Source organism: Copadichromis virginalis, linkage group LG11 (genome assembly GCF_057382275.1).
Source record: "Copadichromis virginalis isolate Kocher_CV1m ecotype Utaka linkage group LG11, C_Virginalis_male_GT1.1, whole genome shotgun sequence".
In the NCBI taxonomy this organism is placed as follows: Eukaryota; Metazoa; Chordata; class Actinopteri; order Cichliformes; family Cichlidae; genus Copadichromis; species Copadichromis virginalis.
This window is the reverse complement of record NC_140628.1, coordinates 16,103,870-16,127,021: the sequence shown is the minus strand read 5'-3', so window position 1 is coordinate 16,127,021 and position 23,152 is coordinate 16,103,870. Positions and strand designations below refer to the sequence as shown.

Sequence of the window (23,152 nt, the reverse complement as noted above, 5' to 3'; positions counted from 1 at the left end):
TCTTGCAGCGAGGGCCATGTTATTTTAGGGAGGGCGGCTGTCTTTAAGTCCTGATTGTGTCGCTTAATCCCCGTGGTATCTGTTTCATAGCGAGCAGCATGACACTCACCTGAACAAATAATGACTCCGAGCAGCATGTAGCATGTGTCTGAATCAATAATTCAAACTCATACATCTTCCTTACTGGAAAGGGGGTTGTTGTTGGTGGTGGTGGGGGGCAAAGGAGAAAGAAAAGGAGGCAGGGAAAAAGGAGAAAGGAGGGAATTAAAGCTGGGGTGGTGGAGGAGAGGAGAGAAGGGAATGGTGTTGGGGGGGGTTCTGGCTTCCGCATCAATCTATATGTTCCATAAAGATGAGTCAAAATGTGATATGGGTGTCAACCTGCACCGGTTCAGACTAACCTCACGTTACCAGACAGGATGGAGGAGATTTAAAATGGCACCTTCATCACCTGGCTGTAAGTGCAAGTGCATTTATAAATAGTTCCATTTTCCTCTTGTTCTCATCAACGGACTTGGCAGGCATTTTATTTGATCAACAGATGGATGTCTGCATCTGCATTTCCTTCCCTTTCCTTCCTCTCTGCGGTATTTATAGAACAGCTCGTCGCCTGTGCCACCACGGGAGAGGTAAATAAGATGAGTGAAGAGATGCTATCTTTTATTGTAAGCATTATGCACAACACTCCTGCTTTATGAGCTAAACGGGCCATTGTTTATCACAGGGCGTAATCGCAAAGTCAGGCAGGCAGGCAGGCCTTTACGTGGGAACGAGGCATGCTGGGATGGAGGTAAAAAGAGAGAAAAGGAAGAGGAGAGGAGAGAAGATGGAGGAGTCAGTGCTGGCAGAGTTGACTATCAGTGGGGGGTTTGTAAGGATGAGAGGAGGGTTTGCGTCTGTTTTTATGGGATCAGATGGAGCGCTTTGATCTTGTCCCCGCATGTCAGATCCCGTCACGATCCACCGTCTCGCCCATACATATGCATACTGCCTCTAAACAGCTAGGCACCATGCAAAAGAACCACGGTGAAGGGAAGAGAGAGAGAGACAGAGAAGCGGTTTGGTGAATGGGTTTGTGTATGCATGCGTGCGAAAGAGCAGGGAAGGCGAATATGGGGAGAAAGAAGAAAGGCAAAGATGGAGGTTTGGAAATGAAAAATATTTGGAAACTTTTTATAGGAGAGGAAAGAAACTAAACAAATATGTGCCAATTCAGTGTCAACAAAACCCAACAGAGTTCTCAAACTATTTTAAGAAGGACTTATTGGGCAGGGATTGTGTGGCTTCAGGAAATGACCTGTTTTGCTTTCAAACCTCCACGTTTATCACTCCTTAACGGGGACCCTTCATGCTCACTTCCTACTCCATTTTTTTTTATTCTTGTACTTTGAAAGAGCAGCTTTATGTGATTAATGGTTCAAAATAATCCTTTTTTCTCTCATACCAGACCTCAGTTCATCAACTACGCAACAAATTATTTTTGCTGCTCTTGCTTTAAGGCTACTTTCTTCTGATTGGCTACCTTTTGCAAATGGAAGGTTTGAACAGGTGGGTGGAGCTTCTCTGATGACAGCCAGAACTGTACACCTAAAGCGACTGCATTAAGGATATGCGCTCTCAGTGCCCTTGACTCATGAGGATAACGCACATATACACTGACCACTCTAACAATGTAATATCGTATAAGTCAGAAATGAAAGAAAATAACCTAAATGTAGGACGGGCACAGTGATGACATTTTTTGCAGAATACTGTCTCACAAATAATTACAATAAAGTAAAATAAAAATAAAAATTAAATTAATTAGATTCTGCTTCTGCTACCAAAAATCGGGGTTAGACAGAGTTTTACACATAGATCCTCCTTGTATTTGACATAAAATCAAATACACTGAGCTACCTGCTGTTACGACCCCTCATGACAAAGGAGCAGACAAAAGTAGTTGCACTGGAACTGCTAACACTTTCAAATAAAGTTCACCTTCATGGTCTTTTAGCGCTACTTCAACTAAAATCCAAAACTGTCCCACACTCAAGCTGTGAACTCCAAAAATCCATTTGGACTGGAATCTTCCAGTACTTAGCTGGTTCACTAGTTCACTAGTGTGTCCTTGTGTGCAGAGGAGCACATGCAAAAAAATCTCAATACAAAGCAAACAAGTGGACAAAACCAGCCTGACGAGAAATGACAAAAACATGTCGCAGCATATTTGTTTTCCTCTTAGCTCAGGCTCATAATTTTACCATTTATTTTGTCAAGAATTCAGCTGACATTCTTATGTAAACAAAAACACATAGAAGCACAACACGCAACTCCGAGGCCAGAAGGAATTATCATTTTTGTCAGCGTATGTGCACAAGTAGGGCAATCGTGGCTCAAGAGTTGGGAGTTCGCCTTGTAATCGGAAGGTTGCCGGTTCGAGCCTCGGCTTGGACAGTCTCGGTCGTTGTGTCCTTGGGCAAGACACTTCACCCGTTGCCTACTGGTGGTGGTCAGAGGGCCCGGTGGCGCCAGTGTCCGGCAGCCTCGCCTCTGTCAGTGCGCCCCAGGGTGGCTGTGGCTACAATGTAGCTTGCCATCACCAGTGTGTGAATGTGTGCGTGAATGGGTGGATGACTGGATATGTAAAGCGCTTTGGGGTCCTTAGGGACTAGTAAGGCGCTATATAAATACAGGCCATTTACCATATAATCCATCCATCTATCTGAGCTCATGTAAAGGTTTGTTTGTGATTGTGCCACTTGTGTTTCCAATCTATGTTAACTACTCATCAGGTATATTAATGTATAGATTATATTTGTTCAGTTCTAATCTTAGTGGCAAATATGTATTAAAGTCATCTTTGGATCAAAATAGGCTTGGTCCTCTTTATTCACTTACACTAAATTAATGATTATTCACTTAATCACTTGGAAGAGAATTAAATATCTATATCTATATCTACATAGATGAATAGGGTACAGCTTTCATTTTTACATATGACGTTCACAACGAGGTGTGTTTTCGAGAGGTTAAATGACTTGGATTTATTGGCTTATGCTTTGTTCTTAGCACCGCTTCACAGATCTCAAGTATTTCCCCCCGAAAAATAAAAAAAGATGCTGATCCACTTCTTGGTACAATCTCTTCTTTCTGTTCTGGTATGTTATTTGTTGTATATCTGTCGTTTAGCGTGGCGTTACTCATCCAGACTACATCTAGGAAACGTGGAGGGAGCAGCTGTGATTGGCACATGCAGGCACGGGATCGGGAGCTGATTTAGGGGGTGTTTGATTTGGATTTTCTTTTTGCTTTGCTTTCTGTTGGCTGAGCATGCATTCTCAATATCTTTCAATTGCACTCAATTATGGGAAGCCAAAATCATGTCTAAAAACTGCATTACAATTTCCAGCATTTAAAAAAAAAGGTTTGTTAGTAGATAACAAGTATTCTTGAATCTGAAAAACAATTTGGCACTCTATATGTTTGGTCTTCTTGGTTTTAAATGACCACATACAGAAAAGGATAAAGCCAACAGATGACTGTTTTAACTGTGAAAATACATTCAAATATAAAAAGAGACAGAGACAGAGAAACCCATTAGTTAATTTTTTCCCTTCTTGTTTTGCATGTTTTATTTTCATATTACTGTCAAGCACTGATTAGCTAAGGCCACAGAAGGCAAAAATCCCATCTGTAATCTGAAGCAACTTCTACTTCTACTCGTTATATCACTGCCTTTCAGCCTCTTGCGTGTCTCCATCTCCTCCTCATGTTTTTCCTGCTCTCTTCCTTTTTCCCTTCTGATCACAAACCAACACGACATGATTGACACCATGTGTGGATTTATTCAGAGATGCAGGTGACTCTCCTCCCTCCTCATTCAGCAAACTGCATGCTACTGTGTCTATACTGTCACTGATTACCATATCTATACTGTAATGTGATCCTGCTGTCAGTTCAGCCATATAGAGCTACTGTCAGAACATCACAGGCCACACTGGCCTTAATTGAGACAGAAATCCCTCAGGAGGAGCCTCTATACCTCTTAACAGGCCCAGAAAGGAGGACCTGACTCATTACCATATACTCACTATCACCCCCTAGTGGTGAGGTGGTGCCATGTTTAGGGGTCCTCACAGAGGATGTGTTAGTATAAACAGTAATCATGTGCTGTTGATGTACACTGAATGACAGAGTGTTAAAAAAGAGCACGATTTTAGTATGATTAAGACTAAAAGATGCAAAAAATAATTCTCTAACCAAGAAACAGACATTCTCTGATGTCAGAGGTAAGAGTGGCAGTGTCACCTCTGCTCCTCCTGACTACAAGTGCCCATCAAACTTATCTATTTATTTTTTAAATCAACTGTACTAATTATGTTGGCTGTTTTTTGTTTTTTTGGATGGCTAAAATTTCTCTGCCTGGTTTCCGTGCTGTGTTGGCCGGTCGCTGTAAGAGGAAATAATCTGTCGATGCTCTCACACTGTAACACAAAGACAGAAAGAGGGAGAGAGGCCGACTCTCGCCTCAAGCCAAACTGACACAAACAGACAACTTCAAAGTGAAGACTGTTGTTTATTTGGCGAAGGGAAAGAGGGGGGGAGGGAAAAAAAGAGAGAAAATTTATCTGATATGCAACTGTCAGGAGAGCATTTTCACATGCAAAATAGCGAGTGAGTGAGAGAGATTACCTGGAGGGAGGAACATGACAGCATTCACTAGGGTCAGGATGGATCATCATCTTCAGCCCCCACCTCCTCCTCCTCCTCCTCCATTGCCTCTCTCTTTCTCCCTCCATCGCTCTAACTTTATCTCGCTTGCTCTTTTCCCTCCCTCCATCCTTCCGTTTTTTCCTCTTCCCCCCATCCCTTTTCTCTCTCATCCTGTTTTCAGACTCCATCACTCTGCACTTCGACAACCCGGCAGCTTAAATCCAGACTAAATTAGCTGAATGAAGATTAAATCATTTGGCCTTGAGCTCTCCAAGATATTGGGAGGAAGACTGAGTAAGCCTTAAATGGTGTCTGACTGGGTTCGGACCTATATATGTGTCTGAGGAGAAGCTATTCCTTCAATGGCAGTCAATTGAAACCTGATTAGAGAGGGGTGTTGGGTAAAAAATGGCTAAAAGATTAAATTCCTGGGACAACTGTTTCCTAAGTAAGGGCGCCGGCTTCGTTATTTTTCGTTTGCGCGCACTATGTTGACTGACGACAGGCTTGTTCCCGGGCTAAGATATTGAGCGGGGCAACATCATCGCTCACAGCGCTTAGGAGAAACGCTTCAGAGAATGCGCTGTAGTCAATGTGGTCTGTGGGTACTCAAATCAGCTTCCTAGATGGTGCTAGTTTAACCTACAAATGAACAAAGGCATCCATCCCTGGCCTGCTGCATGAAACAAAAAGGACAAACACTGCAGTGAGAAAAAAAAGAAGAAGAAAGAAATAAAGAAAAAGAAGAAGAGGAGACTCTCTTAGGAGTAGGTCTGCGCAGAAGGGCATTTTAAAGTGAAACAGCTACTGAGTTATATCACACTGAGACCAGCAGGAGTGTAAAGCCAGCATGTCACACAAAACAACAGCTAAAACCTCCATGAAGAGGCCACATGTGTCTGCAGAGCATTGTAGATGAATCTCCTCGGAGAGGAGTGCCGCTGCATATGACTGCAATATAAACAACGGCACACAACAGAGATGCAGCTGCTGATTTATGTTTACCTTCAATCCCGAGAGAAAGAGGAGGAGGAGAAGGCAAAGACGAAAAAAAAAAAAGATAATGAAATAAATAATAAAAGACCAGGCCCATCAGATAAGCTCCTGTTTATCCCGCTGTAGGGCAAATACAAATTGTCAATTTAATGAACACGGTGGACGTGATGAAAGCGGGGTGAAGGAGCCTGCTGCCTGACAAACAATCAGGAAATGTTATCTTAATATTGTTGCGATGTTATTCAGACCATAACTTAGGGGATGGGGAGAGGCCATGACTACAACGAGGTGGCATGGAGGGGAGAGGGAAGCAAGCGGAGGCGCAAAGGCCAGGTCCCTCTGTGGTGGCCGTGTTATTGCCTATTTTTATTATGAGCCATAGCTCAGTAGCCACAAACACACTTTTAAAACGCACAAAGGGTAAACGCGAGCATGCGCACAAACTTAAATTACAATTTATTTTGTTTTTGGGTAAAAGAATGCAACAACACAAAGCTTAATAAAATGAACAAAAATGCCCCCCCCACCCGCATGTGTACGCACACACTGGCCTGACATCTTGCTTCCAGATGCAGTTAACTTAAAAGCTTAATAGGGTTTTTTTTTTTCCAGACTATTAATCACAATGTTTCAAGCAAAAGAACTGCAAATCAAGCGCTCCGAAAAGCTTCCTGCTGAAATTAGCAGCCGCTGAAAAGTACTGAAAGTTTGATTTGTGTGACGCGGTTCGGTCAAAGGCCCCTTCCCAGCACCGCCACCCATCCTTTAAACGGCACTTTAAAAAGCGTCCAGATGCTTCGCAGCTCAAAGTTGTTTTTTCTTTTTTTTTGGCGAGTCCTGAATTTAAAGCGTTGCAATCTGAGCAGCCACCAAAATTAACTATTATCTCCATATTTATATATTGCCGGCACTAAATTGCGTCGGGAAGAATTACTATCAATATGAATATCTGCGACAATAACTCAGCCGCTGTGCTGAGGACAGGATACTCTTTATCAGGCTTCTGATAGGCCTTAAATACAGCACAAGGCAGCCATATCAGAGCTTTTTCTCTCTAATATCAGGCCGCATTAGCACCTCGTAAATCAAATTACACTCCTAGAATTTCATTAGGCTCACCTGCCAGCGCTGCTGTGCTGCAGAAATATTTATGTTTTTATGCTGCGATTGTGTTCTCTCAGGTACACAAAAGGGAAGCAGAGGGAGGGGCTGCGAGGGGAAAGAAATGGGTGATAAACCTAATTATCTTTTAAGAATACGGGGAAAATGTGTCATAAATTGTGGCGATCCTGAGGAGGGCTGGCGTTTTGGAAGCCTGTGGGGCTGAGAGTTGGGGGGACAAGCCTGCTCCACTGTTTACCATCTTTAACCGGGGCTAGACTCCCACAATCCAATTAGCAGCTTCCCCAAATTTGCTCTAAACAGAAATCAAACAGGATGATGTATGACGCCGATCAGCGGGCCCTCGACAACCAGCTAATCTGATAAAGCCCGAGCAAGACTGCTAATAGCGCAAATACTTGTTCAAACTGGATCCAAAACGTTATGATAGGAGTCTGTCTTTATTATTTAATTACCTCAAAAGAATTTCACATTTCCATTTGTTTATTTGCTGTTGTTGCTTGTTCGATTGCATTATCCAGATCATAAGAATCTCGGCTCAAATTTGCTGAATGCAAAAGCTCAGGCGGAGGAAGCAGGAGAGGAGTTGGCTGTGGGGAAGGAACGCTGATATTCCGTACTACTTTTTTCTTTCCCATCTGGAGCGGCCAGGATGGCGGAGTGTCTGGATATGGATTTTGATTAGACACAAAGGGAAATGACTGAGCCAGTGACCGTAACGACAGCCACTTAATAAAAGGTACAGTCTATACATCAAAGAGCATCTAGCTGTAAATCATTCGGCCTTGTAACGACTCGCATCCCCGTCCCATTACTGAGCCCTTAACGTGCCGCTCATATTTACTCTCCAGCCCCAATATAATTTTAGAATAATGAGCTTTGTCCCTTATCTAATTAACAGGCATAGGTTCATTCATTTTTTGGTTTTCTCTTCCCCGTCTTCCCACCTATTCCTTACTGAAATTAGGAAGCAGGGATATTTGCTTAACTCTCAAATATTTAGCAAATTTGCCCCGTGCCACGAAACGTGAAAGTTACACACAAATACGACTGATGTGACCGCGTTGCATGTTGTGCATAATTGCAGTATGTTGCAACTGGAGGGTGTTTATCTAGGATTGTGTGTGTGTGTGTGTGTGTGTAACGGGGGTAGAGGGGTGGGGGTTGTGCTCCAGTGGGCAGAAGTAAAAGACCAGGTCCATTCTCCCTCTTATTACTGGAATTGTAATTCAATGATCACCTTAGATCACATGCGTGCCATAAATCAGATAGGCTTGACAGAGGATGAAAAATTGTATTAATAATGTGAAACTTATTATACAGTCCCAAATGCTCCCTTGATAAATGACATTGTTTGGGCCTGACAATGATTGCATTTAAAACATTATTTCTGTTTTCTGCTGGTGTGTGCGCGCGCTGCTGGACACAGCAGCCGTGGCTTGCTGGGTGGGGAAGACAGAGGTGGGGTTCCCGAGCTTCATAAAATATTCAAGATGTTTCCCACCGTTCTCTCTTGAGTCAGTGGGCAGGCGATGGCCACGACAGTAAGGGTATAAAATCTGTGTGTATGTGTGTGTGTGCGTGTGTGGCCAGCAGAAGTGAAATGGCTGGTGGCTCACCGCAGCGCAAACACCCAAACTCCCAAACCACAGAAAGGAGCCGAGTACATCTTCAAGTCATAAAGCAGCATACTCCCACTATTATTACTACACATTGAAGTCGGATTTTAGCAAATGTGAGAAACTGCAGAAAGGAGCTGCGCCAGGCTAATCGTTCATGAACCACTCTTTTATTTTTCCCCTTTTTTCCAGAATAAGTGATTTCGGGGGAGTTTATTATTCTTCCTAACTCAATTTATACAAGGACGCTAATATAAGAAAAACAAGTCTAGACTTGATTTAAACTAGACTAGCTTGAGAGAGAGCCAACAAAAACATGAAACCCCTAAAAAAATAAAATAAAAAATAAATAAACAGCCAAATATGGCGTCTGCACTATTTCCTCCTTTCATTTCTGCATCATATCAGAACAAGCAGAACAAGCTGGACTGGACAGTGCAGGGTTTAATTACACGAATGCGATTTACACTCACTAACACTACGACTGCTCTGGATGGAGCACGTTCAGAGCTACAGCACAGTATTTTACTAACGCTATCTATTTGGACTTCTAAGTAAATAGGACTTAGTTGTTGGGAGGAACGCTGTGCAAAGACAAAGACTGAGGCCTAACCTGTTTGCCAGTGCAGCTAGAAAAAACAAATCAAAACCGACTGCACAAAAATGTCGCCCCCTTAAATGTGTTCTTACAAACTGTGTCCTTTGTGTTAAAGTATTACATGAGACCGGCCTTTGAGATTAATACTCAGTAGTTAGTACTGTAGTAGATGAAACACTGAATAAAAAAATCATCAAAAAATAACAATGATGAAAGTCAGAGTCTGGCATATGTGAGTGCCAAATGTTTGGGGGACATGTTGGAACTGTAACAGCTCACGTATACGGTTTAAATGAACATCCTGAGTCATTTCCATGTATGACAGCAGACTCGTTAGTCCAGATTAACACTACACAGCTTAGTCTCAATTACTAGAATAATACACTGGTGCTCTTTTTTGAATTAACTTATCTGTTCAACTGTACTGCAGTATTTTTATTATTTGTTAAAAAAGAAAAAATATATTTTTAGTAGACCACAATTAACTTTGATCCTGCAACAATTTTTTATTTAAGGAAAATGATGTACACAATTTTTTGTGACTCTGTTGCAAATGTTAAGTAGTCCTATGATTGGTGCTCGAACTACACGGCGTAAAACTACCTGTTACTTGTTTTGGCTCCAGAATAACTGACATCACACCACTTTGGGTTCACGGAAAGTCTAATTAAGGTTGTAAACAGTTGAGGTCGCTTTACAGGGACTGAGACCCGGACTGCACTCTCCCTACAGACTTGGCTTTACCCTGGCCCCGTCGTGTCCACGTCCTCTACCATACTGTATGTGCGACATTACAACCCCCCACCACTACCACTCCGCTCTCCCTTCCTTTTCTCCTCCTCCTCATCTCTGCAAATGACCATGATGGGAGGCCATTCATCTCACTCCTTCGGCCACCACAATGAAATAAATCAAGAATTTCCCCCCCAAATATAACAATATTTGTATTTGGGGTGGGGCAGACGTAATTGATGACTGCGGCCATGCTAATTAAAAACGGCGGAGGTTTCATTAATCTTGGTCATTGGGTAGGGGGGATAGCAGTGTAGCTGCAATAGCATTGGCTGGACAAGGGGGACAGGGCCGCCTCGATCGTCCTCGCTGCTCAGGTGATTTGGGCCATTGTCGAGTATATTAGCAGAGTGAGGTTAATGTGAAATGACCATTAATAACTACAACAAAAGTCTACGGCATACAAACCCAGCGTCTCTGTGTCTTCTTACACAACTGAACCAAACAAGACAATAAGTGAACAATCGCGTGTTTACTGCCATGTCCTGGCTGGAGAAGTTAATTGTTTCTCTGACTCTTCTTTGCAGAATATTTTTTCTGTCCCTTAAAACACACACAAAAACACACACACAGGGTGGTATGCTGCTTTTGAGAATTAATTACGAGGCCAAACTTCTGCTGCTTTGCCTGCGTTTGCATAGTCAAAGCATTTGGAAATCATTTGAATATTAGAACACAATTAAAACATACTTCAGTGACTCTGGCATGTCGTATGAGCACAACCACACAGACCAAAATATTAGAACAAGTTAAATCTGAGCAACTTCCTAACAAAAAAGACGCAAACAGACAATATCGTTAACATTGTGCCACTACAGCCTAGACAATTTACTAAGTAGCACCTATGAACAGTGCAGATGGATATCATCATTTTGTAATGACTCCTACATGTTAATTCGCAACTTTAGCTTCTCCACCAGGACTCTGGCACAGAATAATGACTAGCGTGCATCTGGTAGAGGCAGTGTGGGGCAGTATTTGAAGCATAGAGAGAAACAGAGAGAGGGACAAAGAAAAAGGGAGAGAATTAAACAGAGAGAGAGAGATGGTTGGGTGGGTGGGTGGGTGGGTAGAAGCAGTAGCATATGGTGCCACGCTGCCATAAACAAGCTTTATGAAAAGACCAGGGACGTTTATCTAATCATGGAATACCTGAGGAATCGCAATGAGACACACACTTTGTCCCATTATTGTTAGCCCATAAATTTAACTGCTTTACCAGAACGATGAGGAACCCGATAGAGCCGCTGAAGACAACGCAGGGAAGCAGGTGAATTTATGTCTGTGTGTGCTTGTAAGTACACTGCGTCGCAGCTATGGTAAAGAGTGTGTGTGGTGTTACAGATGAATAGCCATAACTGCTACATCTTGGTATCTGTGTATCTGCAAACACAGAGAACAATGCACTCTAGGAAGCATCTAGTAAAGAACTCACAGATACAGATGTGTACTGTTTTTTTGTTTTGGTCTTTACTGTGTGCTATATTACTACAGTCTAATTTTTATTCTTACAGCAGTCTCTCTGCATGTAGAAACATTTATTTTGTTTTTTGTAAACTTGTTTTACATGGCATCTCACAGCCAAGAATAAAACTCTTGCTGTTGTTTTTTGTTAGACTGCATTTTTGTGTTTTTGCATTGTCTGAACTGAACATTGAAACGGGAACACGTGCACAAAAATGACCACGTTTACCCTGCAAATGGGCTCACATTCAGGGACGTACGGCACAGACACAAAGTGAATGTGCAATTTTGTATCTGCAAGCCGACTTACAAACACACACACATGCAGAGTGCTGGGTCAGGGGGACAGCGGTAGCTCAGAGCCAGCTGTGACCTGCCGGTCCAGGTGCTCAGGAAAACCGTTGTTAACGGCCACGATTGATGATCTAATCAAACTGTCACCACAGCGACCTGCTGCAGGGGGAGGGGAGGATGGGGTGGTGTTTGGTGTGTGTCCGTGGGTGTGTGTGTTTGGGGGCAGTTGGAGGTGTGTGTGAGAGCAGGTGAGGTGGGGGGTATCCAGGAGGCCTTGTGCATGCTTACCGTTAGCCTAAATTGAGAGTGACAGTCTCAATAGTGAAAAGGCCTCTTTTTCCCCCCTCTCTAAGTAATGGAGGAAACAACTTCAGCGGTCTTCCGGAGGATGTCACATAATCAAGGGAGATTCTCCCCCTCCCCAAACACTGATCTCCCCCCATTCTGAGCTCAGCTAAAATGTGTGTGTGTGGGTGGGTGGGTGGGTGGGGGGGGGGGGGTTGAAGGTTGAGACTTTGAACACTGGGAGATGATGCTGTACAGTGCTGGACAACAGCCGACACAAAACCAAGTATATAGAGTTTTATAGAGACTGTAAATAAAAGATGGCCATTGTCGCAATAACATTGACTGCTGTTATGTGGATTACTGCCTTGAAGCAAGTTTGGGAATTTGGCCTTCCCCACCCTGGTCTTTTAAACAAGACAATAGTAGGACAATGAAGTAAAGCTTGGTTACCCAGATGCATCTATTAGTAACTGGGATGCTAATTTTTATGGCAAAAAAACATTCTTAAAAAAAAAAAAAAACACACACAACAAAAACAAAACAAAACAGTATTCTATAACCGTCTTAATCTTTTTATATTTTCCCAGAAAAATTTGGAACTAGATACAGCAATTCATTGACATATAGCATATAAGCGAAGAACAGTTTGTAGAGTTCTAATATGCTTTAAAGTCAATACTTGGTATGACCACCTTTATTCTTCAAAACACCTCAACTCTTTTAGGAAAGCTTTCTTGAAGGAGATTCAAAGTTCTTCTTTGGATGCTGGCTGACTTTTGTTCTGTTTGGTATCAAGATGATCACACACTGCTGCAATAATGTTGAGGTCCAGGTTCCGGGGGGGCCAGTCCATGACTGACAGTGTTCGATTGTGTGTTTTTCTTTCCATGTATGCTTTTACTGCGTTAGCGGTGTGTTTGGGATCATTAATATGCAGAAGAATGGAGCCGCTGCCAATCAGATGCTTTCCAGATGGTACTGCATGGTGCATCAAAGTTTGAAAGCTTTTTCTTTTTTCTTTTTTTTTTTAAATCAACCACGACAGAGCCTCCACCGTGTTTTACAAATGGCTGTAGACACTCACTGTTGTACCCTCCCTGATCTCCTCTGTACTTATCCTTTTGGTTCAAACTTATGACAATTTGAACCAAGAGGACGAGGAGTGTTTCATCACTCCTTAAGACCAGTTTCCACTGATTTCAGTCCAGCTCTTGTGTAATTAGGCACACATCAGCTTTTTGCCCATTTCCTTCCTTAATAATAGCATCTTGACAGCCACCCTTCCATTGAGACTGTTTCCTCAAGTTATTTTAAGGACACACTGCACACTATGTTGATATATGCCAAGTTGCCGGGTAATAGTTGTTTGGGAATCACCTTGTTGGTCCAAAAATACTATTTCGTCAGACTTCGTTAGCGTTGGCATTTTTCATAGATTCAGCTAAAGAAATTGGAACAAATCATGTATTTTTGCGACAGTCTGCTACGAACAAAGCGCCTAATGATACAACTTAATTTCTTTCACTTTCTTTGCTAAGTTGTCTGTTGTGTGTGGATACGACACTGGATCATCTCTTGCATAAGGTATTTTGTTTTGTTGTTTTTATTCATATGTTAGTGTTAAATGACTTAATAAAAAAATGTCCATCCATCCATTCGCTTCCGCTTATCCTTTCCAGGGGAGATGCTGGAACCTATCCCAGCTGTCATAAAGCGAGAGGCGGGGTACGCCCAGGACAGGTCGCCAGTCTGTCGCAGGGCTAACACAGAGACACAGACAACCATTTGCACTCACATTCACTCAGAGATTCACACCTATGGGCAATTTAGATTGACCAATTAACCTATCCCCACTACTGCATGTTTTTGGACTGTGGGAGGAAGCTGGAGTACCCAGGGAGAACCCGCGCAAACACGAGGAGAACGTGCAAACACCACACAGAAAGACCCCAGCCTGATGGTGGAATTGAACTCAGGACCTTCTTGCTGTGTGGCAATAATGCTAACCCCCGTGATGCCATTATCCTTAAAGTTGTGATGTATAAGGACAGGGCTGAAATGAGTGAAAAAGCAGCCAATGTCCAAACTTTGAAAGACCATCAGAAAACCTGGAAAACTGTAGCTCAAGATCATTTTAAAATAATTACAAGAAAGTCTGGCTCCTTGGAAACAAAATGTAAACAAATGAAGGGTCACTTCGCCATTCCAAAAAAGATTTCAGGATTCAGACACTTTGCCTAGTGTTCACTACTCTTAAGACTCAGAATTTGCCTATCTTTTATAAACAGGTACAGACTATGCCCTATAAGATGCCCAACATCTAAATACAGCTCACACAGGAAAACTGCAAAACTGCATCAAGTCTATTGTACATTAAGGCCTTATATCAGTGAGTGTGGAACAGGTATTTTTTCAGGGTACACGAGTATCTGTAGTAAAATGCAAACATGAGCAATTCTTTAAGCATTTAGATTAGCAAAAAAAGTCTGATGAATTACAGTAAGGACCTGAGTATCATTTTATCATTTTACTTACACTAAGTAAAAGTCTGATCTATCTGACAATCTAAGATTTTAGAGATTCACGTATTATTAAGCTTAACTGTGACGTACTGGCAAGTGTTGCTTAGCCTTTAGAACATGTTATAGGGAGGCAGAAAAAGAGATAAAAAGCTACATACAAATGATACATTGAAGCACAAATGGCAATGTCTGCTGAAAAATGTTTCACAGCATAATAGCATCAGCGTGCAGTCACAAGGGGAAATATAATAATTCTCGAGTCCGCATAAAAAATAAAATGAATTAAGCAGTTCCATATTTAGCTGAAAAGAGAAAAGTTCAGGAAGTTGTCCAACTTAATAGTGGCCTTGTTGATCGCTGCCTGTTCTGTGTGTGTGTGTGTGTGTGTGTGTTAATCACCTTCCCCAGGATATATCCACGACTGCCGCTTGCCCGTCCAGCTTACATTAATTTAATCGCTGCTCAGCTAATTCATTGATTAATTGGTTCATTAGTGATGCCTGGCAACATCCGTTTCTCCTATGACAGTCTGATGTTTCAATAGAGAAGAAAAACAGGCTGGCAACAGCCCAGTTTTTCCACTGTCCCACTGTGCATAATGTCCACCGCTGTCAACAGTTAGCCGCACAATTGTGTCACTGAATAACTGCCTGGTTTTCTGCCACAGGATGTGAAATGAATACGAAGGTGAACTGTGCACATTCTCTGTTCTTGTCTGGTTGAGTAATGTCACTTGGGCTTCAGCAGTGGGTGACATCATTCTTAGGGAAAGGAAAACTTAAAAAGTTGGAGGGACTCTCGGCGCTGCACTACCCAGATGAGGTAGGTGTTGTTATGAGAAGATGAACTACTGCTGCAGATTAATTCTGCAAGTCAAGGTCACGCCGCTCTGACATGACGAGTGGCTTCCAACTCTTGGACGAGCTGTCGACTCCTAACTATAATTATTATTAGTAATAGGAGTCGATAGGACCCCGCTGCACCCTGCGACAAGGAGCTGGATGTTAGAGTGACCAACAACAACACACAGCCTCTATAGAAGCGCTGATGTAACAGCACTGATACCCATAAAGTGGCTACAGCGTGCACGACCTCTGACCGCTCTGCTTGAAGACACCAGCTTAAATTTATAATTGGCATTTTGTCACGGCAGTGCCTCTCAAGCATTGGCATTACTGGGCTTTAACTAATGTTGAGTAAGACCACAAGGGGTAGAGATTTTAGCATTAAACTGTGTCAGCTTTTCAGAGAAGCAACATGCCTCTCTCACACCCCTACAAACACACACACACGTACACACACAATTCTGCACCATATGCCCATGACAAGTGCATAAAAATCGTTCCCAAGCGATAGCACAGGCCAACCCATAAAAACTTAATGCACCTAATTTTCCAGTAATCAAACTTTTATAGACTGCGATGGCTTTTAAACTAACAAATTTTAATTATCGCTTAATTTTAACAGCAATATTAACGCGATCCCTCATTCTGCGAGTGTTCATTCTCCATGAAATATTGAGTAGGGTAAACAGGGAGGAGCTGTCCGCTGGCTGCTGTTCAAACAAGCAGCCAGCAAACACAAAGGTGATCTGGGGGTCGGTGAGGCCTTGCCAGTACCTCGCCAGGAAAATGTGGACTGCACAGACCTCTGGGAAAATTGAGCCTTTTCTTTTTCAGTTCACTGAAATTGGACTGAGAAGTACATTGCATTGAATTTTGGTCTATTGTGATTCTTTTATGCCATTTTCATATTATTAAAGAAGAAGAAAAAGCAGACTTGGTTTTTTTTTTTTCCGGGGGATGCTTAAGAATATTTCAAAATCCTTGACTACTTTTAAGTTAAGACCTTGCTGCTGTTTTTTTCTTCCATGCTTCTTCATGCTGTTTTTACATTCCTGCTTACACAACTAGCAGCACAGGATGTTATTGACTGCTGCCCTTGGGTGGCTGAAAACTAGGCCTTACCACCCAACACCAAACCAGAGAGGCAAAGTGCTGACACAGGCAGATAAGGGGAGGAAGAAAGAGAAAGATTAAAGAGCAGATTCATTATCAATAATTAAGGGAAAGGATTTATTCTAATGAATTAGGGGTTGTCTTTATCTACTCTTTATCTCCCCATCACACCACTAACTCTCTCCTTTCCCTCCCCCTCTCACAAATACGCACATGCCCTTGCACACACATACACACACTGGTTCGTGGCTTTTGTGTGACTTGACCCCTGCATGCTCCGTGCGGTCCATATTGCCACCATGCTGGCTCTAGGCAGGGCTCTTCCGCCCCCGCTCCCCGATTCCAGGCTGGACCGTCTCAGCCCTCTGTGTAGGGGCAATATGGCCGCACTGCATGGCACGCTGGGATGCGGCTGCGAGCCCGGAGCCCAGCACCCCCGAAGCCAGATGCCTGCTCGGCCAAGTTTGGCCCCTGGCACAGCAAATTATGTATCAATTCTGTCACGTGAACATAGAAAAATATTTTCAGTGCATTATCTAGAGTAGAATAGTGGTTCACCGACACATCAGGTCAATTTTCAAAGCTTAAAATAACGTCATGGAATTGCTGTCCACTTCCGATACTGTGTGGTATTTTTACAGCTGATTTTATTCTACACATCAGAATATGCACCGATTACAAATGCAAAAAAATAAGAAAAAAAAGTGGGACAAATAAATTTATAGCATATTTTCCGCACACGTCTCGCTGCAGTCATGTAATGCTGGATGCTCTGAATATCCCTGCCTTCGTTTTGTTAGTCATCACACCTGGCCTGCATGCATCATGCTAGCTATTTCTGGATTGTTGTTCATGCCTTTTCACCTGTTTCCTTCGGAGGGATTTTACCACCCGCATATTTGGCACAGACATACAGCAGTGCTAGGAGAAACAAAAAATAGCAACTGCACTTGCGATCAGAAATCTCCCAAAACACTGAAATCACTCTCTCCAGCTGCTTGTATCATGTGTTACAGCCCCACCACCCCACCCCATCTACTTAAAACAAATATATCTTTCTTCTGGGTTGTCAGCACTGCTGTTTCAAGAGTGATGAGTGTATTAGTTCAAGGAGTTTATTATTACAAGCGTGAAAATGGCAGGCGTTTTAACAATTACCTACGAAAACAGGTATGCGAGACAGGTCAGTAGTCTTTTGGCACCCTGTTTTCAAAGAACTAATTACAAGCAGTTGAGTCAAGGTCGATGCTGTCTGTCACGCTCTCGAGCCACTCCCCTGTTATTAAAGGGTGGATTTAAGGTGCTTGCAGACCCCACAGAACAACAGAGAACACACCGAGAGGTTCACCAAGTTTATGAGGGTAATATACAACAACAATAAAGAATAAGGGAAAAGAAATCGCACTGTGTTAAACAGTCCTAGATAAGTTCCCTTAAAAATCTTGAAACACACATATATACAGAAATCATTTCCAGTATGAAGTCACTTGTTCATATATAAAGTATCAGGGTTGTTACTTAAAAGATGTGATGCTCATTATTCATTACTGACTTCAAATGTGATTGTCCCTCCATGTTTCTCCTCAGGGGCTGTTAGTCTTTGCTGTACTAGTCAACACCAAACACTCAAAACCGATGACTGCAACCTCTCCAGATTCTAGCTGCTTTCATAATCAGGATAACTCTATTGTTCTCCTGTGAGTGAGCATTTTTGATGTGTAAAACTAAATCAAAATCAAAACCAGCAGGGATACTTTTACACATTTCAGACACTTTGCAATAATTTTTCCCACTAGGCTTGCTCAGACCCTGCATCCGTTAACCGAATAAAGGAGATTATGTATTCAGATGAAAATGGGCTGAGGAACACGGATAACTCAACTCAGTGAGATATTACAAGTGGGCGCAAGAAAAGAAACAAATTCTTATTATCATCCCGAGCTGTAATGCAAAATATTACAATGTAAACCTTTTGAGATGACTGCGAGCTATTAAGTCAGACACCGTGCAGCCAGATTATTGTAAAACTAGGAGGACACGTGGTCCTCCTAAGCATATTTCTTTGAGAAAGCGCAAACATATGAGCAGATAAAAGGACAAAAAGCCCTCATCTCCGCTCGATGCCTGCAGTGAGGAGTAGTGGTGTGACTGAGACGAAGACCTAGTTGTGTCACTTTATAACAGTTCAGGCTCTATCTCGCTCTCTCTTTCTCTCTCGCCCAGAACCTGTCAGATAGTTGGGAGTCTGTCATCACACCCTTCCTCCCCTCCAATTCATCTTCCTCATTTTTTTCTCCCCACTGGGGTTAGAACAATATAAGCGTCTAATATTAGCCGTTTATTATTAAGTCAGATCTGACCATTGCTAGCCCACCGCTGCCCAACACATTCATTAGTAGGACGTGATGGTAAGGAAAGAGGAGAGAGGAAAAGAGAATATCATAGAGGTATCGGCATAATTTCTATTTATAACTCTTCATATGAAAAAAATCATTTAGATCTACATATTCCTTTCATGTGTATGGGTTTTCTGTGTTGTTCCGTCATCTTCAACCCTGGGTCAGAAGCAGGGAAAGAAAGTGGTCTCCATATGACAAGAAGATTTGTAGTGATCCTTATTATACACTTTTAGTTCAGCTTAAATTTCATATTAACAATTTAGAAAACAGGAAAAGCCATCTACACTTCACTGAAACTGCCAGCTTCCAAATTTCTTTGATCCGAAGGAGGCCAAACAGATTGGATGTTGAACTTCACAAGAAGCGTGATACGAAAAACTGTCGGCAATGTCAGGCTTAAAATTCACATCAGTAGAACTCCTCCTCACAGATACCCCCGCAAAACAACTTGGCGTTTGAGATCCCAGACAGATTTGGCTAAGTGGGACCCGGTGTAACCGTCGGCTACTCAGGTCTTTTCCTCCTCCTCTCTTCCTTTGACTAACAGATCTCCCCAGTGTTCTAAAAATACCTGGTGAACAGGGCTGTAGAGATGGTGATGAAACTGCCTCTCTGACACTGTCCCACTGCAATCCATCTCTCCACCGCCTGCCAGCCAGCATATGTTTGCAATTGGCTCTCCCCAACAACCCCCATTGCCTCTCACCCCCCACCCCCCTAGTCCCCAGTTGCTGGTTCAGATACCCACCCCTACACACACACACACACACACACGTGCACAAGTCCCCATCCTTTACCTCTCCCTGTCTTTCTTTCTCCCTCAGCTACTGTCCTCGTCTCCAGGTCTAGGCTTTCAAAACCAGTGCAGTTATCAATCACCAAGGCAGCACTGTCAGGTCAGCCCAAACCATCTCTCCCTCTCTGCCTGTCTCTTTGTCATCCCATCTCTTTCTATCTCCTCTCAACTCCTTCTCCCTCTTCCGTCCTCCATCCTCTGCCTCCTCTCTTACACTTGCCCAAATTTGTTCCACTTAAAAAGCCCTCCCCAATGACCTTGTGCTAATTAAGCTGCACTGTGTTAGAAATATGATGGTTAATTAATGATGAGATAAATTCTGTCTGCGGGACTGTCAGAAAAATGATGACATCGTGTTTTACAGGTTTAAATAGAACAAACCTTGTGGCCGTCCTCCGTCTAAGTGTGCATGTAGGTGTGTGTGTGTGTGTGTGTGTGTGTGTGTGTGTGTGAGTGTGTGTGTGTGTGTGTGTGAGGGCGGCTGTGCGCACGTCTGCATATATATTTAAAAGGAGTGCAACAAACAATGAGAGAAAATAAGAGATAAAAGAATGAGCTTTTGCTGGTAGAAGTGGAAGTAAAGACTTTCTTTGCACTTGCCCATTAACATAACTAAAATATTTACTACACATATGTTAATATAGGTGCAGTATATGTTAATTTATGTGTGTGCTTATGTGATGATATCTGGCATAATACTTTAGAGTTCAGCAAAATGTAGGTTATTCTTGTTCCTATCTCTTAAGCTAAACACACTCCAGCTCATTTAAAAGTATCAATATTATCATTCCAGTCACTGCCATGTTAGTGTTTGGCATGACAAGTGGCCACATGTGGATGAGAGGGTGGTGGTGCTAAGTCAGCTAACACTAGCTAGCGTGGTGGAGGTGCATCCACAGTGTGCATATCTGCTAATCAATGCTAAGTAACAGAATACCAAAATAACAGAAGAACTCTCAAATGTCAAACTGAAGAACTTTGTGGTTGGCCTGTCCTGTACAGCACGTCATGTTATTTGTCAGTTGGCTCCACTGATAATCCTCCAAAAGGCTCCAACATGGGCAGGAGGTCCAGTTTTATGACTCAAATTAGAAGAAGTGAGGCCTAGGCGACCATTATTGGCTGTTATACAGCTGACTGTGCCGCTACATCTTTCAGTTGAAGCAAACAAACCTTAAATTTTGCTAGCTCTGGGACTATCAGACTGTTAACATACTTTTTAAAGCTTTTTAAAGTAGGGCATTTTAACACTGGTGTCTATTGGGATTGACTTGTGTCTGAAGACATCCTCTAGCGGCTTCTCCACAAACTGCAGTTCGAAACGCTGAAATTAAGCATTAGCACAAATTAGCACGGGGCCTTGTTGCATTTGGGGGCAAAAGTAAGACATAGATAAACCATTAGCCTAGTGCTGGTCAACTAAATATAAAGTTCATCTTAATAATGACAAACATTCAAAACCTGAAAGCTGATGCTTTCATGAGTTTTAGGAGTCTTTTCAAACTATCAAGAAGTCACTAATGTGGGGGACACAAGAAGTATACTCAAAAAGATACCAGGTTTCATGCGCAAAACATACCTGTTTATAAATCTGGCTGGTCTCTCTTTTAAATTTGTGCCACTCACAAGTTCAAGTCAGAATGGGACTGAATGGGAATCTAAAAATTGAAGCTGTGTGGTACCAAAGCACACAGGAAACAACTAGTAGGAAAATCTTCCATATTTAAATCAGGTGTAGTTTTCTGTTTTTTGTTGTGATCTTTTTAAATTACAAATCATGTATAAGTCCAATATTATTGTGGTAGCAAAGCTGAATTTAAGTTGGACACGGCCAGCAATCGCTTCCGCAGTCTGGATGTTAAACTTAAAGTTATGATAAATTCTGATCTCTTTTATAAATGTTATAAAAAAAGATCAGAAATAAACTGAGACATGAAAGGAAAGCAAAGATGGGGAAAAAAATATGAAGTTTACCCAGTCTGGCCAACAAGACATAGTTCTTTTGCTTTCACAGTTGGCCTTGTAGACAAGACGCTAAAAAGCAAATGTGATTGATTTAATAAATGTTTAAGTGATTTTTCAGAGGCGATACTTCTTGTTACCATTACTGTGGAGAAAGTATAGTTTTTGAAAAGAAGTCTAGACAGCGATCAAGACTTTACTCTGATCAAATAACGAGAAGTCTGAAGAATTTTCTGAGCAAAGTCCTTTTCAAAAGTTGTTTAAAAATGAAGAAAAACTTGCATGAATTACAGCATTGTTTGCATTTACTGGGAAAATGCCACCCCAGTACTGAAACTGCCATTTTCATCTCTGAATTTTCTATCAAGCCCACCAGTACCTCAGGTTACGGCAGATGGTCCGACATTATTCATGCATGCCTGTTACCTCTGTCTTTTCTCTTTATGTAGATTGTAAAACTCTCTTATTTTATGTCTCTTAACTTTGGTCCTTTTTTTAAAAATGATTTCTTTAGATGTTAAATTATATGACTGCTGTTTGACAATGTAAACAGGAGAGACATCTGATCTGTCGCAGCAAAAACAAGATTTAACCCTTTTAGAAAAGCAAAACTGGGGGTACTCTTGAATCTCCTTTTTGTATCTGTATCCTGTTTTTCATTCATTTCTCAGTGGACATGTGGCAAGTGTAGAAAAGATATTGGACCCCACGTTAATTGGTTCAAGTTCCCTGTAAGGCAAACATCAGGATACATGGTTGTAGTGGACGAGTCACATATGTAAATGTATGTAACTGAGAGGCCATATGTATGTATACTGTTACATAAGAAAAAGCATGGAGTTCTGTCAACAGACCTTGGATAAATAAAGGTTACGATAACAAAAAAAACAAATGTGGATGAAACAGAGACTTGAAGCAGTTGAGGATATGAGGATTTGTTTCCATCTAATCCAGATGAACAGCTGACAGTAGGAATTTAGATGATAATGTCTGAGAGATGGAGAGGCATCTGGTCGGGATGCTTACTTCCATATCTGAAGCCACTTGTCATATCTAATACTGCACGTTGTCAAAAGTATCAATTTGGTTGCGGAGTAATGAAAAAGTGGGTCTGTTTCTATTTTAGCGGCTTGCTTGACAGATTGAGAGGTGTTTAACGTCTCATTTTGACTTGTCAGGGTGGAGGGGGGGCTTCACAACTTCATCTCCTCATCTTTCGTTTTCTCACACACGCACACACACACACACACACACGCAGACAGCAGGGCTCTGTTTCTGATAGACAGGGCCAAGCGGGAGACATTGCGCATACACAGAGACACACACTCGCGTGCACAGACAGAAATGGTAAAAGAAACATCATTCATCTCTAATTCAAGAGGGAGAGCAGAAAGTAAGATGAGGGAGAGAGCCAGATAAAGTTTGACAGAAGAAAGGGATGCAAGCAAGAGAGCGAGGAAGACAGAATGAGTGAAAGCCATTTAACTCATTAGGGAAAGGGAGGATCTCAAGTTATATTTAACTTGAAATTTAACTTGTGGGAAAATTTTGTGCTTAAAAGCTTGCAGGCCTCCACCGGGGTTGTAGCAGTCATCCTCCACCATCTAGAATTAATTGCCTTCTGTATCGCTTACTTTCATTTCTCAA

The 23,152-nt window shown here is 42.1% G+C and overlaps 1 protein-coding gene across 1 annotated transcript in view; it reads right to left on the bottom strand.

Annotated features, from left to right (window-relative positions):
• znf407 (zinc finger protein 407) overlaps positions 1-23,152 on the bottom strand; it is a 156,453-nt gene that overhangs the window by 65,385 nt on the left and 67,916 nt on the right. The window lies entirely within an intron of this gene.